Raw genomic sequence first — 16902 nt, forward strand, 5'->3', positions numbered from 1 at the left:
CCTGCCTTCACCCCTCCCAAAAAGCAAAGAAAAAGCAGTATGTTGGGATTACAGGCTTGACACTGAAAACAGAGTGGATGAGGAGTCCACGGTCCAAAGAAGTGAGTGGATTATCTAAGATCACCCAAGAAACAAGTAGCAGCTCTGGGATGCCTGACCTTAGGGAAAGAAAACAGGGCCAGAGAAGGGACACAACCAAGTCTTTAAAGGTCTGGTCTCACTAAGAGGAGTCAGGTAGTCTCAAGGCATCTCCAAAAGAGCAGGTGTGCCAGCTTTCACCAGCCCCAGGCCTGGTCACAAAGTAAGAAAGAGCCTCTTGGAGGTGCCAAAGGCTATTTTCAGGCTGTGGACTTGTTCTTAGATATCTCCCTCAGGGGCCTTTGGGGATCTGTCACTCTCAGAAATGATTCAACACATGATACAGGATGTAGGAACCATTCAGGTCTAGTTCTGGATCAAAAGTAGAATTGTTATCATTCAGAAACTTCTAGATTTCCTCAATGAAGAGAAGGCACAAAAGAAACTGTCAGTGGAGGCTGTCTCCAGCCACTGGCTTACGCAGTGGTGATGGCAGCATGAAGGGAAGGAGGAAGTATCTGGAGGTAGCTCCCTTAGGAAATTTTTTCTAGGAACATGTTTATGGGATCAAAGCTTTATTTGGAGGGAGTGGAGGCGAGAGGAAACAGAACAACGTCATCAGTTTGGCTCAGTAATGAGGATGCCTTACGGAAGTAATTGGACAAGGCAAGTGGTGCCAAGAGGTGGGAGGAGGCCCTGGCTGCCCTTCTTCATCTCTGTGTTCTCGATTCTCAGAGATGGAAGACAGCACCAAGCTGTTTTCATCCAAGCCAGAGTCTGGGGAATCTTCTCCCCTGTATGTTCCTTAAGTAGTGAAAGGAGCTTCATTAGTTTACATTTCTTTGGACTTGTTCATCAGCCTCAGAAACTTTTTCATCCATGAATTCCCACCTCACAAGTACCCTCTGCTTCCGGGGGCCCTCTGCCTGAGTGGAGGGTGAGGGATCCTCCCAGCACCTCCATTTCTTCATTTCCCACCATGTATTTCTCTGGACTTCTCGACCCCTCTGACAATTACAACGCTCCTAACCCTCCTCTTCTCCTCAACACCCTACCCCCTTCTTGAGTTCTTGAGGCACTGGTTCTTCTGCCTATCTGGCCACTCCCTCTCAGTCTCCTTTGCTGGACTGTCATCCGGGCAGCATTTACTACGTGTGCCCCCCCCCAGCTGTTCTGAATCCTCTCCTGCATCTCTACCCTTTGATTCAGTGACTTCCTCAGATCCCATGAGCAAAAGTAGAGATGACTCCATAATTCACATATTTAGCTCCCCTCTCTCCACTGAGTTCTAATTCTATGGTGCCAATTCCTGCTTTCTGTATCACCATGGTTTATAGTTATAGGTCCAGGTTTTCTGGACAGATAGGTCCAAATATTTCAAACTCAGCATATCCAAAAGAAAAACTAATTTCCCCCTCATACCTTCCACTTCTCCCAAATCCCCTATTTCTGCCAAGGGCCAGGATGGCAAGGACACAGTTATCCCCAACTCTTGAGTACCCCTCCCCCACCAAGTCTAATTCCTTATAAAGTAATTTTGATTATGCCTCCACAACATCTCGCAAATCTACCCTTTTATTAGTATCCAAATTGCCAGCTCCCTAGTGCAGGCCCCATTACCTCTTACTGGTACTATTGGAATAGCTTCCTAATTATGTTCCCTTCTTCTAATCTCTCTCTCTCTCTGTCTCTCTCTCTCTCTGTCTCTCTCTCTCTGTCTCTCTCTCTGTCTCTCTCTCTGTCTCTCTCTCTGTCTCTCTCTCTCTCTCTCTGTCTCTCTCTCTGTCTCTCTCTGTCTCTCTGTCTCTCTCTCTCTCTCTTTCTGTCTCTGTGTGTGTGTGTCTGTCTCTTTCTCTGTGTCTCTCTCTCTGTCTCTCTATCTGTCTTTCTCTCTCCCTCTCTCTCTCTGTCTCTCTCCCTCTGTCTCTCTGTCTCTCTCTGTCTCTCTCTTCTCTGTCTCTGTCTCTCTCTCTCTGTCTCTCTCTGTGTGTCTCTCTCTTCTCTGTCTCTGTGTGTGTGTGTGTCTCTCTCTCTCTGTGTCTCTATCTGTCTGTCTGTCTCTCCCTCTCCATTGTCCCCTTGGCTGCTATATGTGCAGAGTCCAAAAGTCCAAGTCTGATGACATCACTCAAGTCTTTAGGAAGCTTTAAGGACTGTCTGTCGTCTCTAGGGCAAACAACAACGTCCTCTGCTGGAAGTTAAACTCCTCCACCGTCTCTTGCCTGTCTTTCTAGGTTTATTTCTCAGTAATTCCTTTCCAGCTCCAGCCAGACAAGAATATGCCTTGCTCTCCATATCCAAATTTCCACCTCCATGCTTTTGCACTGAATGTCCATTTTAGAGAATCCATAGCTCCCCTTCTGGAAAGTTCACCTTATCCCCAAGGGCTTTCCTGCCCACCCCTCACCTGACAGTGGCCTCCCCGACCCCAAGACTACTTTACATTTGCTTGAAAAGCTGACATTTGACACCAGAGCTGTGTGCCTGGATGCCTGGAAGGATGGTGGTGTTTTTGACATTAATAAAGAAGTTCTGGGGCAACTAGGTGGTGCAGCGAATAGACTGGCTCTGGAGTCAGGAGGACCTGAGTTCAAATGTGGCCTCAGACACTTGACATACTTACTAGCTGTGTGACCTTGGGCAAGTCACTTAACCCCAATTGTTTTATCTTCCCCCCTCCAGAAAAAATAAAGAAGTTCTGGGTAGGGAAGGGTTGGGAGAGAAAAGTTCTCTTTTCGACACGTTGGGTTGAAGATGCCTGCAGGGCATCTAGTTCAAGACATCTTAGCAGAAGTTGGCAGTTCATTACCATAAACCATGAGAAAAACAAGTTCTGAATATACAGATCTGAGAAGTGTCTGCATAGAAATGATCATTGAACCCATGGGAGCTAATGAAACACCAGAAGAAAGAAAAAGGCAAAGCCAAGGGCAATAGCCATTGTTTCTGAACAGCATGAGCTCGCTAACAGTCTAGCAAAGGAGACAAAGGAGAGTTAGAGAGGGAGAAGAAAAAGGAGAAGAGACTGATGTCCCAAGAATATGGAAAGCAGAGAATCCCCAGGAAGATAAGATGCTACAGTGAAGTCAGGAAGGACAGCAACTGGAAAAGGTCACAAGGTTTGGCAGGTAAGATGACTCTGGACATTTTGAAGAGGCGTTGTCCTCTAAAACTGAGGTTGAAGGTGGAGTGCAGTAAGTCAGAAGAGAATGAGAAAAAGCAGGAGGCAGTCTCAGAGCATCTGGGGTGAGGTCCCCCAAGGCCATCCTCTGGCTCTGACCTCAGGGGCCCATCTTCTGGGCCACATCTCACAAGCTGTTTCAATCACAAATATCCCCATCGAATTTTAATGTCCCGAAACTCTTAGTGTAGGCTTTAACTATTAAAGCCTGAGACACTATCTCCTCTTGTTTAAGAACAGCCTAGAGTTTAGACAGGCAGTCAGGCAACAAGCTTTTATAAAGAAAGTGCCCACTATGGGCAAGGCACTGGGCCAAGGGCTTAGTGATGAGACACAAAAGCAAGCAAAAGGAAAGCACTCTTGGCATCAAAGAGTTTGTGTTCTAATAAGCACCTCTCCATAGGGGCAGCTAGGTGGTGCCATAGTGGGCTGGGCCGGGAGTCAAGAAGGCTCACATTCTGAATTCAAACTAGCTGTGTCACCCTAGGCAAGCCCTTAATCTCTCATTCTCTTGGGAAGGTGCAGATCTGTGTTGGTAAATGGAGTTTTTTTCTATAGAGTTTCTTATATCAATGAGCCCACAGCTCCAGTTCATATCCCCTCTCCTGCATTCAAAAGTAAGAGCCCCATGTTTCATTGAGTGACACAGCTATTCACTCCTCCTTCATGCCCCATCCACAGAGGAAGCCTGAGCTTTAAAGGAAAATGAACCAGGACTCATAATGAAAAACAATCAATACTTTGGATACTCCAAAGATAATGAAACAACAGCAAGAAATTCTGGAATTGTTCAAGGGAGGAATGAAGCATTTAAATGAAGAAATCAAGAGAGAAATGAAGTCAGAAATCAAAGATTTCGGGGCAGCAGGTGGCACAGTGAGTAAGAGCACCGGCCCCAGAGTTGGGATGACCTGGGATTGAATCCGGCCTCAGACCCTCAGCACCCACCCAGAAACTCCTGGCCGTGTAACCTTGAGCAAGTTACTTAACCCCTATGGCTTAAAAAAAAGAAGAAATGAAAGCTTTCCAAGAAATAAATAAGACAAACATAAGAGTAGAAAACTCAAAATACAGCAGATAATCTCTCTAAAATAACAGGCTTCTTATGAGAGAATAACAACTTTGGGACTCAGAAACAGAGAAGCAAAAGACAATTTGGCAGATAAAAAAGAAAACTTGAACACGAGTTCTATGTAAGTCACAGCAACTGAGACATTAAAAATAAAGCAGACAGGTAAAAACTTAGGGGCCAGAGGTCTATTGCAATGAATTAACAATCTTAAATAATGACATGCTATGGGGAAAATACAAGAAAGTTATCCAAAAGGTTTTATAATAGCAAATTACTGATTGCTACATCCAGAAGTCCCTGACAGAATATCCAAGTTAAAAACCTCATAGACATTTAGTAGCAAAGTTTCCCAATTGTAGTACAAGGTCACATATGCTAAAGAAACTAATCATGGTAAAGGTAATGCTAAAGGTAATCATCAATGAAAATAGATGGGCTTTCAAAAGAAGAGGGGTATTTGAATCATTCATTCAAAGAACAAAAAGTGAGCACTAGACTCCCTCGGTGTCATCTTTATTCTTCCACAGTTCCCAAGGGGGGATTGGGGCAATTAAAAACCTTCCATTCACATTCACATCTCTCAAGCCTTGACATGGTGATAGTACTTCTCTGCAAAACCTTTCAGATCTAATTTGTCCAACAAGCCACTCATCCCCTCTCCTTCCCCATCCAAGAGAATTTCCTTTATGACAGATGTCTACAGTGTGGGTGTTCCTGTGAGCACCACACCTGCTCTCTCATGAGAAGATTAATAAACACCTTCCTCTACCCTAAAAAAATAATAATAGACTTCTACCTGAAATATTAACTTGTTAATAATAACACGCATTTATATATTGTAAAGCACTTTACATGTGTTATTTCATTTGGTCCTCACAGTCTTGGAAGGGGGGAGTTATTATGATCCTCATTTTACAGATGAGGAAACTGAGGCACAAAGAGGGTAAGGGATTTTCTTGAAATCACACAGCTAGTAAATTCTGAGTCTAGATTCAAATTCAGATCTTCCTGACTCCTAGGCCAGGACCATATCTATTGCATGACTACACACTACATTAATGAGGGTGTTCGGTGATCTGGAGTTTATCTCTGAAATATTATTCATTCCTTTTTCTTCCCTTTCCTTTCTTTAATGTATTTCATTCTTTTGGTCTTTAAATTATTTTGACCATAAATGTTCCTTCTTTGGTCTCTCAGTGTCTGTCCCATATAATGTAAGACTTTTTTAAAGTCAGTCAATAAGAAGAATTCGACTTGCCTGGCCCTGAATTCATGAAAGTGTGCATTTTCTTATTTTTTCACTGTTGTCTGATCCTATTTATCTTTCTTCTAGTTGATGAATTTGAATGTTGAATGCCCTGCTCAGGTCTGTTTCCTACTGAAAAATGGCCTATTCCTTTCTGCTGAATATCTAGTTTCTATTTTTAATGATTAGACTCAGCTTTATAAGACATGTAATTTGGGGTACAAGCCATTCTCCTTTGCTTTTTGAAATGTTTCCATTTTCCCTTGGATTCTTATGGCCTTCTTTCTGTCCCTCACCCATGGCATTCCACCTTCTCTCTCCAAACCTTTACACAGACTGTGCCTAGAATGTACTCTCCCTCTCCATGTGCCTATTACAATCTCAGCCTCTCATCTCAAGAACCACCTTCAAGGAGATGCTCCATATCGCTGGTGCCCAGTGCCAAATTCCTTTGCTTTCAAATTCCCAGTGTGTTTTGGTTCTACTTGTGAGTGCATGCACTTTCCCCTGATAGACTATATGCTTCTGGAGGACAGAAATCTTTTTTCTTTGTCTAACACCTGGAATAGCATTTGGAACTTTGGAATCAATTTAATAGCAACCAATTAATGGATTTGCAGGGCCTGCTCCAACTGGTTTGGGTCTCCAGCAAACATGCCCTTTTCCCTTGCATTGCACTCGATAGAATTTCAGATGCGCCCTCTAAATTCACTCCTCTGTGAAGACATTTTTTCTTTTATCCAAATCCTGTTCTGATTCATACATCTCAACCTACATATCACCATATTCTTTTGTAATACACAGCTACCAAAAATATCCGTTTATTAATAATAACCAGCATTTATTTAGGACTTAAAGGCTTGTAAAATAGATATTTGTGTGGTCCTCATGACAACCTGTGAGGGCACATGCTACTATGATCCTCATTTTACAGATGAGGAAATTGGGGCACAGAGAGGCCAGGGGATTTTTCCAGAGTCACACAGCTAGTAAGTGGGGATATGGGTGTTTCACAGAGTGGTGCATTGGAATAGCCATGAGGTGAAGGGGTCCACGGCACTGGGCCAGCACGGCCAGGCTAACTGAAGGAGCAGTTGGGAGAAGTGTGCTGGGGAAGTCACTTTCTGGACCTTCTGATGGATGTGCATATATGAATATGTAGATAGATCATATCTGACGTATTTCAGACATGTGTGAAACATATGCACATAAATATGTAATTCTATAAGCATCGCTTTGGGATGAGCTTTACTTTTGATCTTCCTGTTTCTTTGTTATTGTGCTGTTGGACACCTTTCCTATCATGAAATAATATGGTGGGAGCTGAGCCTAGGCCGCTGCTACTCCCTTCTCTTCCATGTTGGGATCAGTTGAAATTGTCTCATCTGAACGAGAGGCTGTGATGGACCATTTGTATTCTGTCTGTGAACTTCCAAAGCCCTTCAGGACGGACTTTCTCCTGCAACTTGGTTAGTTCTGGTCAGGCAAACACTAACAGCATTAAGAACGTTGGCCTCCAAGATGCCATCTATCCATTGGGGGGGGGGGGGGGGGGGGGGGGGAGGAGTGAGGCTAGCCATTCCACCAGACCTAAGTCTACTTGCACACTCTACTCTAGAGCAGATTTCTCCTTCTGATATGTAAGCACCACAGGGTCAGCCCTGTGGGATGTGACCAGCCCAGAAATCTCAGGCACTCCTTTATACTCTCTCTGGGGAGTCCCTATCAGCTAGCAGGAAACTTGTCCAGAAAGCAAATGAACGTCCTCAGGCCCTAGTTGAGCAGTTCAGTGTTTTCAGCCTCCCTTTCAACAGAAATTGTTTCTTTAATAAAGTGTTCTAGAAGTTTTCATTCTAGGAACAGAAACCAAACTCGCAGATTTAACGTGGATAACCTCTATTCATTCTTCCCTTTAAAAAAAAATGGAATAACTCTTGACCTTGTACAATCTTTTTGCTTTCTCATTCTCCAAGATCATTTGAAAATTGTCAGCAATAGCTCAACTATTACTCCATCTGCTTCTTTCAGCCCCCTGGGATAGAGTGAGCCTGTGCTGGGTGACCTGAACCCATGGAGGGCGGCAGGATGCTATATGTCTCCTCCCCAGTTCTTCAGGGGTCACTCTCATTCCCTCCTTTCAATCCCCAAATCACTCCTCTTGGAAGAGAAAACAGAAGTGAAATGAGTTGGTAGTACACCCTCCTTACCAGCGCTCCCACGCTCCTGAAGCCAGGGCACTTTCCTTTCTCCCCCTCTCATCCCCAGTCTGGCCAAAAGGAGAAACAGAAATGGCCAGCTTTGAGTTGGCTTTGGGGTTCATTGTCAGCCTCCTCTCTTTTTGCATAGTGTCAGTCCTGACATAATCCTTGTGAACTATTCTGCTATTTTACAAAAATCATTGCTATCTTTCCTGTAATGAGCAGCTTGACTTAGGCTGGCACCCTTTTACTTTACTTTTGGTGTGAGAATCAAATGAGGTCTCAACAGCTAACAAAAGGACATTGATTTAAATCCAATATAGGAAAGATGTTCTGCAATCACACTTCAGCACTTAGCCTGCATGGATGTGGAGCCCTGGCTGTTAGTGATGACTCACATGGCCCTGAGACATCTTCCAAGTCCAGACCTCTAGATGCCCGTAGGTGACCAGAAAGCCACATCAATAGGGGCAGTAGGACCAGGAAGCTGAGATCAAACAGCTTTGGCACATTTGGGTGGGAAGAAGGCCTGGGGGAAGAAAACTAGCCTGACGCATGGTGGAGGGTTAGATAATGGTTCTGTCACAATCCCCTTAATTTCCAAATATGCCCCTACCTTCCATCCCATGATTCATCTCCTGTAGAGAAGAATCGAAAAGAAGGGAGAAGTAATTCAGCAAAACCAGCCACACATCAGCCACATAGCACAGCTGTATGCCGTGATCCTCACCCATAGTCTCCCACTTCTGCTGAGAGGAGAGGGGGTCAGATTTTTTCACCTGTTTTTCGGGGGTCGACTCCATCATTATGATGACGCAAAATTCAGCTTGGGGGTTTTGTGTTTGTATTCTTTTGTTTGCATTGTTTCAGGTTCTGCACATGAAGTTTCTCTGGTCCATTTATTTGACTCAGACATCATTCCATATGTCTCCCCGTGTTTCTCAGTGTCCCCTGGTCAGTCAGTTAAACATGAACCTTATCAAACATTTCCTTCGTACCAGCACTAAGGTGCTAAGCCCAAGGGGCCGCAGGAGGGTAGGGCTCCAACCATTTTCTCACCCACTTAAAGGTAATTATCTAATAGGTAAGAGCACATCTTTTCTTGAATCAAATAATCAGAACCTAGTGTGAACAGGGCCTTCACAAAGAGTCAATGAAGTTGTGTGACAGGCTGGGTCACGTCCTAAGAAATCACATAAAAGGAAGAAGCTGCTTCCGAACCTGAGGGTCTGGATTTGAGAATTTCATCTCAGAGGAATCAAGGGAGGGCAGAGCTGTGGCAGAGAAGGGAGATATCAGGGGAGGGGTGAGACCATTCAGCATATTGGGGCAGAGGTCCCGAGCTGAAGGGAGACCCAAGAAAGGCCAGCTCTTGGCTCAACTTTTCCTGTGCCATAATCTGCTGTTTTGTTGCCCAAACATTTCCAGGAAACTGATTTTTTCCTCAAGCACAGTGAAGCCAGAGTTCTACTAGAGAGAGCTCTAAATGTAAGGAAGCCAAGATCCCAAATTTAGGCCAAATACTTGGAATTTAGGGGGCTTGTGGTTGCACTAGGTGTTTGTCTAAAGTGACTCCCGATGTCCAAAGAAGAAAGAACGCAGGGAACCTTTGGAGCCCCCGCTCCCCCTTGGCCTCTCACCTGTCACTGATGAGTCCCTGGCCTAGCCCTCTTTGATGTCTCTGCCAGTTCCAACTCTCACTCTCCAGACTTCTGCACTCCTCCCCCACATACACTGACCTGCTGCCCTACTCTCTTCCTCCATTAGAATGTAAGATTCTTGAGGGCAGGGCCTGCCTTTTCCACTTAGAATCATATCCCCAAGATTCTCTTCAGCCCCACCCACCCACATTCACCATACTAGTGCCAAACTTCATGTGAACACAATGCGGACCAGAGCTCCTGTGCTCAGGTGGGCCCCTGGTCTCTACCTCCCTGTCACAGGGATGACAAGCATTTATCACCACAAGCAGCCTCTTTCAGCAACTTTGGCCAGTTTTTTGTTCCTGCTACATGGAGATGTGGTTGATTTTTATGGATTTACTTTGTATTTTGCTTTTTCCTAAGGGTATTAACTGTGTTGATTTGCTTCCTTTCTGATTCTCCCAGGTTTCCTAACCAAGCTAATGTGACGTGTGTCAATGGGGATAATTTTGTCTCCTCTTTGCCTCTCTATTTGCCTTGAGTTCCTTTCTCTTCTCTTCTAATGTTGATTGCATTACTAGAAGTACATCAAATAATAGTGGAGACAAGGGGAACCCTTGCTTTCCCCTCCTTTATTTATTGGACAAACTCTTAGTGACTCCCTCTTTCAAAGAGTGATTGCTCCTGGTTTTTCAATAGAGTTTTACCGTATTGCACAATAGCCTTCCTGCGCCCTTGCTTGGCAGGGATATAGAGATTCTTGGCATAAGTGATAGAAAGACTTTGTCCAAAACCTGCATTGCACAGGTTGATAAAATCGTCTAGTTTGGATGTTTGTAATAGGATGAATTCTGTACTGGTTGTCCTAATGTTGAACCTTCCTTGCATCTCTGGTATAAATCCAACATAGTCATAGTGAATTATGTGTGTGCACACACGTGCACACATAATCATGGAGTCTTTTGCCTAAGTTCTTGAATCATTATTCCTTCCTGTTTTTGGTCTCTAGCAGTTGTCTCCAGATTACTGTGATTATGGAGTCCTTCCAGCAAAAGAGATTTTAAGCAGGCACTCCCCAATATGTGTGTGCATCTGTTTAATAAATTATGTATATGTACAATCATACTAATATATTATGCAAACTATGAAATAAGGCATTAGGGAAAGTAATGTGATGAAATAGGGTTCGTTGTTTTGAAATTTTTCAGTTTCTCATTTTGTTATCTGGAGCTTCAAAGATCTGCTTCTCAGGTGATGTCCTGTTATTGCTTGGTTTCATGGGGGTCGGTACTGGGAAAGATGCATCACAATGGTCTGTAGATTCAAGTCAAAGAAGTGTTGGGGGATAATACAGGTCAATAAATCATGGTATCTATGTTTCAATCCCATGCCTCGATTATAGAAGGTCTTGGGTTGAAATTTATCCTGTGAACTTCGATTTTCCCCAATGCCGATCATCAGTTCCTTCAAACCAACTGGAAGGTGTTGCACTTTTACATTTTTAACAAGTGACTTCAATAGCCACTGATTCATTTGGAAGATTTTCAAACAGGTTAGAAAATTCTGTTCCCAGGTTTTAAGTGTAATGCTGGTGACACACATCATTTTAGCCACAAAAGCTTCATCCTGAAGTGTTTCCCTCATCACAAGAGCTTCATACTCCTATGAGCTAATAACTCGAGGCTCAATATACATTTAGGGTGAGGTTCATGGTTAATAAGAGTGGATGTAAATCCAAACTTCAAATAATCATCCCGACAATTTTACATTTTTTGTCTGACTTTCTGCCAGACGTAACTAGAACATCATTGATTTTCCCTTGTGAAGTGGTTGACAAAGAGCTTTATTAAGAGTAGAGAAAAGGTCACTTCTGCCATTTGCTTCTTCACTGATGCTCCTATGATGAGTGTAACCTGTAGTCTTTGCAGGGGTCTCTTTAACCCACTTCTCTGTCTTGGGAGAGAAGTTTTAGTTAAAACCAGGTGATATTATGGCCCAAACATGCACAAACTGCAGTACATCCTAATATGCTAAATATCATGTTCCCTAACATGAAAGGGAACCACCAAGGATGCCCTTCTCGCCATAATCAAAAGCTCTAACCTCTGATTCTCTGCTTTTTCCCTCTCAGTCAATGCCATACATGGAAGGTGGCCATCTGCAGAGGAAAGGTGAGGGACCTTATGTTCATCCAAACATTAACTAGTAGGAAAGTTGCACGTATTTCTTTTTAAAATAATCAAGTATAAATAGCATCTAATATGTTCTTCCCTCTTCCCCCACTAAAGCCTCTTTCCCAGTCCCTGGAGTACATTACCTCACCTTCCGCTGGCCTAGAGCTAGCGCTCTTTTCTAGGTTTTTTTTTTTTCATTTCTAAAAGATCTTTCTTCAATCAGAAATCTGTCTTGTCTTCTCCCTTGTCTATGACATTCTTGGGAATTTTCATTTCAGGGTGTCTTCCTGAAAGTGATGAGTGGATTCTGTTTGCAGTTAGCCCTCTGGGTCTGAGAGATCTGGGCAATTTGCTTTGAAGGTTTCTTGAAATCACCTCTTGAGGCTCTTTCTATGGTCATGGCTTTCAGGTAGGCCAAAAATGGGTCACTTTTCTCCTCAGAACTTAAAGTTGATTTTGTCCAACTCCCTTGCTTCATAAATGGGACACCTGAGTCTCAGAGAGGCTAAGTGATTTTCCCAGGGTCACACAGCTATTGTAGTTAATTGTTAAAGGTAGAATTTGAACTCAGGTTTCCCAGACCCAACGTCCAGCACTCTGCACTTGAGAAATTTTAAACCTTTTGGAGTGGTATAATTTTACATTAATCAAAATTTTATGGTCAGGATCATGAAGGTCTTTGTGGCTGCCCTCTCCATTCTTTTCCTGGTCATGGCCTTCAACTCTCCGGCATTCCTCGTATCAAACTCTGACGCTCCTACCTCCTGCTGCTACCATTATGTCAAAAAACAGTTCCCCAGAAAATTTGTGATAGACTACTATGAGACCAGCAGCCTGTGTTCCCAGCCAGCTGTGGTGTTCCAGACCAGGAGAGGCCGGCAGGTGTGTGCCAACCCTGGTGATACCTGGGTTCAGAACTATATGGAAGAACTGGAGCTGAACGGAGAGGCTCAGGGCCCTTGGACAATGACTCTTAAAGGGAAATGAACCAAGCTGAGGAATTCCACAGGCAGATGCAGTCTCCCCAAATCCAGCCTTCTGGAGGTTTTCTCCCCCATTCTAATTCACTATTGTTTATGAGATTAAATTTATGTAAATTGTTTCGTGACAAAAAAAAATTTATGGCTCTATGTTTAATCCTATCAATAAATTTTTCATCTTTGTTTCTTCAAGTGAATTTAGTGTCTTATATTGTCACCTGGCTTGTTGACACTACTGCTATTCTTGCTTATTAATTCTGATTTTAATTCTTGAAATAGCTTAATCTTAGTGTGTCTACTCTGAATACCATCCATTTATGAACTGCCCTTGGAGATTTACATAGGACTTGTTTCTAATGGTTTCTCTAAGTTCCATGATATTTTTGAAGCTAAGATCTAAGACTTTTCAGTATTCACATTTTCACTTATTCAAAATGCTTTGAACAAAAAAAAATTCTCCTCAATCTGTTTTCTAGGTCTATGGTTTTTTGCTATGATACCTTACATTTTCTTCATTGTTTTAATGTTTCTTGTTGTGTCATTGCCTTCTATTTCCAGACAGTTCATTGCTTGGGCAAAGTTTTGTGCCTTTTAACCCAAGTTACATGAAGTATTTCAGCTCCCGGGAATTATTTTCAAGAGCAATACAAGGTCGCAGGTCCATACTGGGGGATGATGACGACATGAAGGATTTGTGAATAAGTGCCAATTGGCAGCTTTTTCACCCATTAGCAAGTTCTGGGTCACAGACTTTGTCCAGGATCAGACTACTTCAGGAGCATTGAAATCTTGCTGGTTCCCAGTCTGAACATTCCCCCAGAGCCTGAAATAACACAAGACATAATATTCCCAAATGTCAGTCACAGAACCAGACCAAAACTTCCTTCCAGAAGTGCTCATTGTCCCTGGAAATTCAGTACTTGGAACTTTACAGAGAAATGGGACTGAACTCCTGGAGACAGAGATCAGCAAAAAAGAACTGAGGGGAAAAGTGCAAGATCAAGCAGGTCCTACTTCACCGCCTAAAAACAGGAAAAGAGGCTGAACATAGTCCTAGGACAAAGACACATGAGGAATAACACAAATAAGACACTGACCAGTAGAAAAATTATCATAAATCTTGAGATTCCCTAAAAGGAGAGGAGAATCTCATAAAAATTAGAAACAGGGACTTGAAAGAAAAACTTGATTTTCCACAAGCATTTTACAAATACCTGGACAAAATGGGTCACCAGATAAAAAGGAAATAGAAAAGGCAGAGCCAAGATAACTGAGTAGAAGTAAAAACTTGGCATGAGCTCCTGCTCCAATCACTTCCAATACATGTAAAACAAGACTCTAAACAAACTTTAGAGCTACAGAGCCCATAAAGTAACAGGGAGAAACAAATCTCCCACTGAAGGCAGCCCAGTGGGCCAGCAGGAAGAGTCCATCACAGCATGCTGGGAGCCAAGCACAGTCCCCCATGAGCCGTGGTTCCAGCCCCATGGAGACCCAGACCAGCCAGAGCAGACTTCAGGACAGTGAATCACCAGCAGCTGTGGCAGTTTCCTCACTTCTCGATCCATAAATGCCAAAGACAAAGTCAAAGGTCAGTGTGGAACAGGGCAGGGAGGGGGGACAGAAGAGCATGATCTGACCCCTGCCCCTAGGATGAGAAGCTGCAGAGGCATGGTGGCTGTGCAGCCCCACAGTGTGTCTGCCTCAGGAGCTCCTGGCCTGCAGATTGTAGGGGGACCAAGTGACCATTCAGAGGATAATAACTCTTTCTTTGACCTGCTTGTATCTGGTTCACAGTCTTGGGTGGTGGTTCTAGGGTGTGTGACCAGTGAGCCAGAGCTTGTGGGGGCTGTAGAGAGCCCTCCTAATAGTTCTGGCAGCTGCAAAAATCCCAGCATTTTGAGACACAGCTCTCTCCATTCTGGAAGCAGAGTTCTACCGTGGCAAAGAGCTCAAAAGTCAAGTAATTGTCTGGCAATATGAGCAAGAAGAGGAAGCACAAACAGACCACAGAATCCTTTTCTGGGGACAAAAGGATCAAGGCACAGAGCAGGAGGAAGATAACAAAGTCAGAACCCCTGCATCAAAAGCCTCCAAGAAAAATATGAATTGGTTACAGGCCATGGAGGGGCTCAAGAAGGATTGTGAAAATCAAGTAAGAGAAGTGGAGGAAAAATTGGGAAGAGAAATGAGAATGATGCAAGAAAATCAAGAAAAGTGAGTCAACAGACTGCTGAAGGAGACCCAGAAATACACTGAAGAATACCACTGGCCTGGAAAATCGATCCAGGGGAGATCATTTCAAAATTATTGGACTACCTGAAAGCCATGACAAAAAGAGGAGCCTAGAAATCATCCTTCAAGAAATTCTCAAGGAAAATTGCCCCAATATTCTAGAACCAGAGGGCAAAACAGAAATTGAAATAATTCACCAATTGCCTCGTGAAAAAGATCCCATAAAGAAAACTGCTAGGAATATTATAGCCAAATTCCAGAGTTCCCAGGTCAAGGAGAAAATACGTCAAGCAGTCAGGAAGAAACAATTTGAGTATTGTGGAAACACAATCAGGATAACACAAAGCCTAGCATCTTCTACATTAAGGGATGGAAGGGCTTGGAATATGATATTCCAGAGGTCAAAGGAGCCAGGATTAAAACAAAGAATCACCTACCCAGCAAAACTGAGTATAATTCTACAGGGGAAAATATGATCATTTAATGAAATAGAGGATTTTCAAGCATTCTTGATGAAAAAAACCAGAACTGAACAGAAAATTTGACTTTCAAATACAAGAAGAAAGTGAAACATGAGAAGGTAAATAGGAAAAAGAAATTATGAGGAACTTATTAAAGTTGAATTTTTTACATTCCTACATGGAAAAGTGATAATTGTAACTCATGAGACTTTTCTCATTATGAGGATAGTTGAAGGGAATATATATGTATGTATGTATGTATATATGTATGTATACATACTTATATATGTATGTATAGAAGGGTGTATGTGTATATAAATATACATGTGAGTGTGGGCATATATATTTTCATGTATACATAGACAGAGGGTACAGGATGAGTTGAATATGAAGGGATGATATCTAAAAAATAAAATTAAGAGGTGAGAAAGGAATTTATTGGGAGAAGGAGAAAGGGAGAGATAGAACAGGATAAATTATCTAATATAAAAGAGGCAAGAGAAAATTGTTACAATGGAGGGGAAGAGCAGGAAGGTGAAAGGAAATGGGACAACCTTATTTTCATTGAATTTGGATTAAGGAGGGAATAGCATTCACATTCAATTGGGTATTTTGCCCTACAGGAAAATAGGGGAGGAGAGGGCAGGGGATAAGAGGGGGGAATGATAGAAGGGAGGGCAGATTAGGGGAGAGGGTTGTTAGAAGCAAACACTTTTGAAAAGGGACAGGGTCAAAGGAGAAAATAGAATAAATGGGGGGGCAGGATAGGATGGAGGGAAATATAGTTAGTCTTTCACAATATAACTACTATGGAAATTATTTGGGTAATTACTCATGTACAACTTGTATTGAACTGCTTATCTTCCCAGTGGGGGCGGGTGAGGAAGGAAGAAAGGGAAAAATCTGGAACTCAAAGTTTTAAAAACAAATGTTTAAAAAAATTGCTTTCTACAAGCAACTTAGAAATAAGATATACAGGCACTGGGGTACATAAATCCATCTTGCCCTACTAGAAAGTTAGGGGGTGATGGGGGAGAATATAAGAGAGAACAGATTGGGGGAAGGGGTATTCAATAGACTTGCTGTTTGGGGGTTGGGTAGGGAAAAGATGGGGAGAAAAAATTGTAATTCAAAATCTTGTGGAAATGAATGATGAAAACTAAAGATAAATAAATAGGAGAGAAAAGCTCCACAGTGAAGAAGTAGTCAGTCCCCTTGGGCAGGCAGCTCGCCTTCTTCCTTTTCGTGGGAATCATATTGGAGTCTTCAAGTTTTCCTTCTATTGAGATTTCCATCCCTCTAGGATGAATTCCCCTCCTACCACTTCTGCTACTTAGGAGAAAACCAACAGAACAAATCAGGAGGCATAATATTAGTATAGTTCATGGTGGAAAAGAATCCTTTTTGAAGAGAGAAGCCAGAATTCAGCTGCAGTAGGAATTGAACTGGCCTGTAGGGATCGTCCCAGGTAGTGTCTGGCCAGAGCTTCCCTAGAAACTTCCAGAGCCTGCAGGGCCATAGAGATCCCACACTTGGGCTCTTTGGAAATCTTACTGGCTACTTAACCCCATGCTGACTCACTGTGCCTTGGATCTTCGAGATGCTGAGACAGTCTTCTTGTCTGCTGAGCGGGA

General features: G+C 42.9%; 1 pseudogene; it reads left to right on the forward strand.

The window, feature by feature from the left end:
* The first annotated feature begins 12261 nt into the window (after positions 1-12261).
* Positions 12262-12586, forward strand: LOC138158484 (C-C motif chemokine 4 pseudogene; annotated as a pseudogene).
* Positions 12587-16902: the final 4316 nt, after the last annotated feature.

The sequence above is a fragment of the Petaurus breviceps genome, unplaced genomic scaffold (genome assembly GCF_028583685.1).
Source record: "Petaurus breviceps papuanus isolate PSGF00001 unplaced genomic scaffold, PetGlider_PUasm1.0 174, whole genome shotgun sequence".
Lineage (NCBI taxonomy): Eukaryota > Metazoa > Chordata > Mammalia > Diprotodontia > Petauridae > Petaurus > Petaurus breviceps.